The sequence below is a fragment of the Neophocaena asiaeorientalis genome, unplaced genomic scaffold (assembly GCF_003031525.2).
Source record: "Neophocaena asiaeorientalis asiaeorientalis breed wild unplaced genomic scaffold, Neophocaena_asiaeorientalis_V1.1 scaffold125, whole genome shotgun sequence".
Lineage (NCBI taxonomy): Eukaryota > Metazoa > Chordata > Mammalia > Artiodactyla > Phocoenidae > Neophocaena > Neophocaena asiaeorientalis.
Genome location: NW_020174425.1, coordinates 3,543,519 through 3,552,836, shown reverse-complemented (window position 1 = coordinate 3,552,836; position 9,318 = coordinate 3,543,519).

The following is a 9,318-nucleotide window of genomic DNA, read 5'->3' as shown; positions in this document are numbered from 1 at the left end:
TTGGACACGCTCTCTCAGCCCTAGGGGTAGTGGACTCTCCTTATATCTGTTATTTATTGCTGTTTTTTCGGTTGCGTTTTTTTGGGGTTTTTTTTAGCATTCTCTTTATTTTTCACTAGGCAGTCCCTCATTACTCCAATCCTGTTATAATTAATGATTATATTAAACTTGTCATGTGCAAATTACATTGTGGTTTTTCTCTCCTGATTAGACTCTGGCACAGGGAATCTTTGGTCTCTGTGACCTTTATGATATTTTTCCAATAGAAATTTTTGGTATAATGAACTGGTGTAAAATTTTAAAAATTAACCTCTATGGGTAAATGTTTAGATATGAGGGAAAGATTAAAAAAAAGAATTTCTAGTAAGTATATTATATTCAACAACCAAGAAATATATTGCATACCTATTATGCAAAAAGACATAAAGGCATACTGTTAATTTTGGACTTGAAAGATCTTTCAACACAGGGATGGCAAAAGCATTTCATCTTTAACGCCAACTCTGATTAACTATAATGGCTATCTGGGTTGAGAAGAATTTTAAGGTCAGAAAACAATGATCAACTTATGATATCTGCCACAGGTAAAAGAAAAGTGGTGGAAAAGCACGGTTATTTGTCAGCTGTTACCTGACCAGTTTTACAGATTAGTAAACTGAGGCATAGAGATTTAAATGACTTGGTCAAAGCAAAGCTATATAATATAAAGGCTGGGGCTAACTCCATATTTATGATTTCCAGTGCACTGCTGTTTACCTGTTGCTGCTCTAAGTGACGATGGAGTTTTGAGCAGGCCAAGTAAGAAGCACGAACAAGCTAAAGATGAGGTTGCTTACCCTTAAATCACTTTTAGGATCTGTGGTGCATACCTGGGAAATCAGATTTATTGCCCACCATAGTAATAAATAGATCTGAAATAAAATGAACTTACAGAGTTTTCTGTCTAACTCTAGAAATAGGACGGCATTGAGTGTCATTAAATTAAGAAACCCCAATGCTTTACCATTTACTTAAAGAGATGTCATATGTTAATTTGGTTTTCAGACAGATTTTAAAAACGTACTCACCATCAAAAGGGAATAGCACACAGGGGTCTTCCTTGGTGGCGCAGTGGTTGAGAGTCCGCCTGCCGATGCAGGGGACACGGGTTCGTGCCCCGGTCCGGGAAGATCCCACATGCCGCGGAGCGGCTGGGCCCGTGAGCCATGGCCACTGAGCCTGCGCGTCCGGAGCCTGTGCTCCGCAACAGGAGAGGCCACAGCAGTGAGAGGCCCGCGTACCTCAAAAAAAAAAAAAAAAAAAGGGAATAGCACAGAAATTGCACCTAAGCCTAGTACATGTAAACATTAACTATACAAGTAAATATGTCTAAAAATAATATTTTCTTTTAATTCACCAACAGAAATTTTATTTGCAATTGACTGATGGGGAGGATGATAGCTAGTAATAGTTTGGACTTTGGATTGTAGAGAAAATATTTTCCTGGAAAATACTGTATGTCCACTTCAGGTAGATCCTATGGAAATTCGAATTCAGCCCATTTAAGAGTATAACTTCTGCAAGGCTGATGAGATGTAGCTCTCCAGTTCTTGTACCTGGAAGACTGTTATCCACCACAGGAGCACACAAGAGTGCCCTTAAGCAGCTCAATCCCACCTAGAATCTAATCAAAGACAACCCAAGTTTGAATTTTCCTGCTAGACTACAGAATAAGGAGATTTTTGAAGTGCTTTTCTCACCTAGGGACACAGCAAAAGTGCAATTAAAAAAGGCAAAAGGAGAAACTCTTGTCTCTTAAGTCAAACATTCAGTTTATTAGTTGCCAGAACCCAATGACCTTTTGTTGGTATTTATTAAGCAGAAGCAATTTTGAGAACGTTTTCTCTTTTAACTTAGGAACTGCTTCTCTATATTTGCCTGTTTATTGAAAAGTTTTACCTGCACATCAGGCAATTAAGTATATGCCACGTGATTGGCGGTCACCCTTGAAATGTTGATTTCTGAAGAAACAAAAAAAGCTAATTAGTTAAAGGATACATGAGAGAAGGTAGAAACTTCTACTTTATCAATAGAACCAAAATTCATAACTCGAGAGAGACTAGAGTCCTAGATTTCATTCATTACTTTGTTGAACTCACTCCTGAACACATACCATTGGTTACAAGGTGGACCTGGCAAGACACTGACTGATTTGGAATTTTATTATTCACGTTATTTTAGAAATAATTAATTTGTACATATTTCCTCAACCTTTAAACATTCGTAAATTATTAAATAAAGAGCAAATAACAATTTAATCAAGGAAGGACTCAGCTCTCCTTTATAATTTATTCCACCACCACTTACTAGTAATCCTAATCACAACTCTGCAAGTTTCATAATTTCAAAGATCAAAGAGGTTAGGTACTTAGTTTAGCAACAGAAGATGTGGAACAAGAGTCCAATGTCCCTGCATATGAACTTCACTCTACTGAGATCCATTTCTTTTTTTCTTTTTAAGAAATATTTATTTGTTTGCACCAGGTCTTAGTTGCAGCAGGCAGCCTCCTTAGTTGAGACTTGCCAGCTCCTTAGTTGCAGCACACAGGCTCCTTAGTTGCGGCATGCGAACTCTTAGTTGCAGCATGCATGTGGGATCTAGTTCCCTGACCAGGGATCGAACCCAGAATCCCTGCATTGGGAGCGTGGAGGCTTATCCACTGCGCCACCAGGGAAGTCCCTGAGATGCATTTCTTAGAAATAAATTTCAATTCTCCTTTTCTATTGTGTATTTTAAATGATTCCATTCCCAGCCAAAATAGAAAACTACTCTGGCTCTAATATTCATTTCTATTCTACTTTTGACTAGACATGTCACAAGTAACATTTACTACCAGATACACTCTACTGCGTTTTATGGATGTAAAGCTCAGGAATCAGTGTTATAATTTTTCTACCTAAAGAAAAATCCAAATCAATAAACCACATTGTGGTTTAATTCAAATAGTATTGAGTCCAATATTGCATGCAGAATAACCTGTTAACGAGTGTTACTCTGCTTGTTAAATGGATCACCAAGTGATTACAGGAGAAAACGCACAGTAGAAAAAAAAATTTAAACAATGGAACATCTGCCATCTTGTGGTAAGATGGAGGAAATGCAGCTACTGTTGAGTAACTTCTAAATACTGTAACCCTTCTGAGCATTTATTTCTTCACATGAACATTGCTACGCATGTAAATAGCCGATAACAATTTAATAGTTTCATTTTTTCCATAATCCATTCACAACCATTTTTCTTGACAGATTATCCGCGAGTAAATTGCAAGGGCATTGAGATCCCCTTAAATTTGCCAAACGTTAATAGCTTCCTTGCTAAAACCAGTTGTCCAAAGATTGCTTCTCTATCCACCATGGCCTAGTAGTTTGATGCTAGTAGGCATCGAAGTGCAACAGAAGGCTCAAAAGCAATTCATCTGATGTCTAAATAACACTTGAAGATTTAAGACTTCCCTCACAATTCTGGCCCCATCTATCTCCCTTTACCTGACATAACAACAACAGTAGTAGTTAACACTTGCTGAGCATTAACTGTGTATTGACTCAATCCTTACAACAACCTTAATGAGGTGAGGACTATTATCATCTTCCTCATTTTAAATTAAGAAGCAGTTGAGGCACAGATAAGTTAGTAACTTGCACAGGATTATGGAGAAGAAAAAAGGATCTTTAAGCTGCTGAAACTTATTACTTGTGATAGCATACAAACTGAAGTTTTCACTTAAAACCCTGAAGTCCATGTCCTTCATACCACCATATAAATAAGAAATGCTATGAACCCCAGGTATAAGAGCTTCAGTAGTAATTTTACTGAAACCAGGGAAACCAGAAGATGCAGGTAAATTACTTCAATGTAAGGACTTCAAAGAATCTACTATTGACGGAATGCTAGTAGGTTTGGTACAACTACCTTAGAGTACCAATGGGATTTGCAAGCTTTCACCCATGCCACAAGGAAAATGAGAAAAATTGAGAACACAGCAACATCTTCATTAACTTAGTTAAAGGACTGGCCCCCACCCCCTTGCTGAACTGAGGTCTTAGTTTTAAAGTGCCATTTTTTAAGAATGAAATGATACTGATGGTTGATAGCTACTATACCCTCATCGGGACCATATGATTATTCCAGATGACTTACATACCTTATTTTTTGTGTTAGGCTTTTAGCCACATGGCAAAATCTTCCTTCTCCTGGGAAGAAATGAAACTAAGATAGTCACTAATGTCCCAGCAACACTGAACTACATGAATCTGCAAGTCATTGCAAAAGATAATTTGAGAAAAGGAAAAGAAAATTGTAAGGTTGTATAAAATTTCCATCCCTTTGACTAGAAATGATCTGTTCATAATTGTTAATTAAAAATTTACACATTAAAAAAATTGAATAAAAACCCCATGATAACGTCAATAGATGCAGAAAAAAAATTTTTTTTTTTTTTTTTTAGAAAAAAACTTTTGATAAAATTCAACATCCATTTGATAAAAATTCTTCATAAAGTGGGCATAGAGGGGACATACCTCAACATAATAAAGGCCATATATGACAAACCCACAGCTAGCATCATACTCAATGGTGAAAAAGCTGAAAGCATTTCCTCTAAGATCAGGAACAAGACAAGGATGCCCACTCTCACCACTTTTATTCAACATAGTTTTGGAAGTCCTAACCACAGCAATCAGAGAAGAAAAGGAGTCCAAATTGGAAAAGTAAAACTGCCACTGTTTGCAGATGACATGATACTATACATAGAAAATCCTAAAGACGCTACCAGAAAACTACTAGAGTTCATCAATGAATTTGGTAAAGTTGCTGGACAGGAAATTAATATACAGAAATCTGTTGCATTTCTATACACTAACAATGAAATATTAGAAGGAGAAGTTAAGGAAATAATTCCATTTACCACTGCATCGAAAAGAATAAAATACCTAGGAATAAACCTACCTAAGGAGGCGAAAGACCTGTACCCTGAAAATTATAAGACACTGATGAAAGAAATTGAAGACGACACGAACAGATGGAAAGATATACCATGCTCTTGGATTGGAAGAATCAATATTGTTAAAATGACCATACTACCCAAGGCAATATACAGATTCAGTTCAATCTCTATCAAATTACCATCGGCATTTTTCACAGAACTAGAACAAATAACGTTAAATTTTGTAAGGAAACATTAAAGACCCCAAATAGCCAAAACAATGTTGAGAAAGAAGAATGGAGCCAGGAGTCAGGCTCCCTGACTTCAGACTATACTACAAAGCTACAGTAATCAAAACAGTATGGTACTGGCACAAAAACAGACATATAGACCAATGGAACTGGATAGAAAGCTCAGCTAGGACAAAGGAGATAAGAATATACAATGGAGAAAAGACAGTCTCTTCAGTAAGTGATGGCGGGAAAACTGGACAGCTACATGTAAAAAAATGAAATTACAACATTCTCTAACACCATATACAAAAATAAACCCAAAATGGATTAAAGATCTAAATGTAAGACCGGATACTATAAAACTTCTGGAGGAAAACATAGGCAGAACACTCTTTGACATGAATTGCAGCAGTATCATTTTGAATCTGCCTTCTAGAATAATGGAAACAAAAACAAATGGGACTAAATAAACTTAAAAGCTTTTGCACAGCAAAGGAAACCATAAACAAAACAAAAAGACAACCTATGGACTGGGAGAAAATATTTGCAAATTACAGTACTGACAAGGTATTAATTTCTGAAATATATAAACAGCTGATACAGCTCAATATCAAAAAAAAAAACCCAAACAACCCAATCAAAAAATGGGCAGAAAATCTAGATAGACATTTCTCCAAAGACATAGAGACAGCCAACAGGCACATGAAAAAATGCTCAACGTCACTAATTATTAAGAGAATGCAAATCAAAACTACAATGAGATATGACCTCACACCCATCAGAATGGCCATCTTTAAAAGTCTACAAATAACAAATGCTGGAGTGGGTGTAGAGAAAAGGGAACACTCCTACACTGTTGGTGGGTATGTAAATTGGTACAGCCACTACAGAGAACAGTAAGGAGGTTCCTTCAAAAATTAAAAATAGTTACCATATGATTCTGGCAATCCCACCCCCGGGCATATATCCAGAGAAAACTCTAATTCAAAAAGATACATGCACCCCAATGTTCACTGCAGCACTATTTACAATAGCAAAGACATGGAAGTAACTTAAATATCCATCAACAGATGAATGGATAAAGAAGATGTGGTACATATATACAATGGAATATTACTCAACCATAAGAATGAAATAATTCTGTTTGCAGTGGCATGGATGGACCTAGAGATTATCATACTAAGCGAAGTCAGACTGAGAAAGACAAATATCATATGATACTTACATGCGGAATCTTAAAAAAAAAAAGATACAAATGAACTTATTTACAAAACAGAAACACAGAGACAATAAATTTATGGTTACCAAAGGGGATAGTGGGGAATTAGGAGTTTGGGATTAACATATACACATTACTGTATATAAAATAGATAAACAAGGTCCTACTGTACAGCACAGGGTACTATAATCAGTATTATCTAATAACCTATAATGGAAAAGAATCTGGAAAAGGATATATATGTATATCTGAAACACTTTGCTGTACACCTGAAACTAACACATTGTAAATCAACTACACTCCAATAAAATTTTTTTTAAAATTTGTATACTCACATTGTCCAGCATTCAAATCCCCATGAAAGCAGCCAATGCTTCAATACTACCAGTTTCATGATCACCTTTCCTAGATATTTGTATAATCAAGTAATTTTGCCTATTTTTTTCATTTTACACAAAAGGTATGTCACATGTCCCAGGTCTTCCTCTTTTCACTTAATGATGTGTCTTGAAGCCATATATACAGTACATAGTTCTCATTCTTGTTAGTTATGGCTGTATAGTATTCTTTCTTAAGTGTCATTCAACACATCCTATATTGAATATTTAGGCCATTTTAATCTTTTATTACTTTAAGCAATGTTTCATAATGAAGACTTCTGAAAGTCATATTGCACATAAAGTACATTAAATTTTCCAAAATGGCATTTTAAATCAGATTATTTGATTTTTATATAGAATGTCAAATTAAGCTCAAGAGGTTATACTGACTTATACAACCTACTGCAAAACACAACTTCCTTAAACTTTTGCCAACAGCTGTTCTTTATAACGTGATAGGTTTAAAATTTAGGTTAAAAAATTTAAAAGTATCTTCATAGCTTTTAACTTGCGTTTCCTAAATTAAGGTTAAAAATCTTTTCATACTTAAGAATTATTTGCATTTTTTCCCAGCTAACTCTCCACATCCTTCATGCCTTAAAAAAAAAACCTTTAGATATTAGCCTCTTGAACTGTAATGTTGCAATTCTGCACACTGCCCACCCCAATTGTCATTTTTCTCAATTAGAAGTTGCTAGCCTACAGAATCTTTTAAATATTATTTCATTTACAGTTTGGGTTCAGTGTCATACTTAGAAAGGCCTAGTACTTTCTCAAAAGTCCCTTATGGTTTCTAGTACTTAGTTTCATTTTCCCTTTCCAACTAATCTGGTTCTTCTGATGGAGGGCATAAAACTTTTTTCCCATTTGGCTACCCATTATCCCAATATCACTTAAGGAATAATCTCTCTTCCCTCATCAACTTGAAATATTTTTATCCAATATTAATTTCCAAATGTATTAGGGTATTTATACATCCTGTATTACAATCTTTTTCACTATACACCAAAACAGTAGCTTCTTTGCACTTTTATTTCTAGAAATTTTTGTTATTGCTCTTGTAAATGGGATCTTCCTTTTTCCAACAGATCTTCTGGTTGTTGTTCAGATATATTAACAGCTGCTGGTTTCTGTGTATTAATGTTGTACCCAGTCACCTGGCTGAACTTGGCTTCATACTGTTCTCTTGAGGCTTCAGTTTTATATAAATGCTTCTATTTGTAAATAGGAAAACAAAACCTAAATGTGACCAAGCAGGCTCACCTCAGTATTGAAACAAATTGTTGGTATACCCTTGTAATCGAACATTAATACAGAGCAGTTAAAATGAGCTATACTTGTTAAACAGGGTTAGATAATTAAAATGTAAAGAAGCAAATTACAGAAGTGTACACATGCAATACCATGTGTTTCTCAAACACTAAATGCATGTCACTAATGAAAGACTGAATTCCATAATTCCTAATGTCATAAGGGTTTATATGCTGACAGATATGCAGCAAGAGTGAAAACATGGATGAGATATGGTTACTTCTGAAGAGTGGGAGGGAAATTAAATGGCAAAGTGGTAAGGAGGGCTTCTACTTCTGTGTAATTTATTTAAAGAAAAAAGAAAACGCTTGAACCAAATATGGCTAAAGTGAAACATCTGTTAAATACAGGTGGGAGAATGGCTGCTCATTACAAAAGTCCAGGTGCTTTTGTGAATGTCTGAAGTATTTCTTAACACAGGCTTTTAGAGAAACATTTTTGACTGACCTGTTGTCTAGCATTCTGTAATTTTTATCTCAAAATAATCAATTTGGGCTTTGTGAAAAGAGAGATTTCACTGATTTTGGCAAGTTTCTGAAATGTTTTACTTTCTCCTTTGCATATTTTAGTAGAAATTACCCCATTTGTCTGCTTTCTACCGCTAGAATGTAAGCTATTGGAGCAGGCATTTTCCCTTTTATGTTCAGATGCATACTCAAAGCCTTAATGGGTAGACACTCAATAAATTGAACCATAAATGACTTTTAAATGTTGATTTCCTTGATCTGGAAACCTGGGTGTAAATTGTGGAACCTGGATACCATGTAAATGCAGTACAAGAACCAGGTTTTGTCTAAACAGCAGGTTTTATTTTAGCCTTAATATAAACACAGGAAAGTTCTGGTAAAACACAACCATACAATTTCTTGTCTACTTGGTTTATTGTGGGGGTTGGCAAAAGAGTCACATGTAGCTCAGTATGGAAGCTATAGTTTCCTTTTCTGATTATTGATTTCTTCTTTCAACTCAGAATCTCCATTTCCAGTTTTTGAGAATCTTTGGTTCAGCTCAAAGATAATTCCTATATCTCAATTGCATAGCTTGTATCATTAATTTCAGATAAATTATGATAATGAGATATCAATCTTCACCAACATTGACTGGTTAACCTATAGAGGACAAGACTTAAGAACTCCTATTACATTAAGAAATAATAATTACTGTAAATACAGTAATTTCCTCAAGAAATAGTTTATGGATGTCTTTGAAGTTG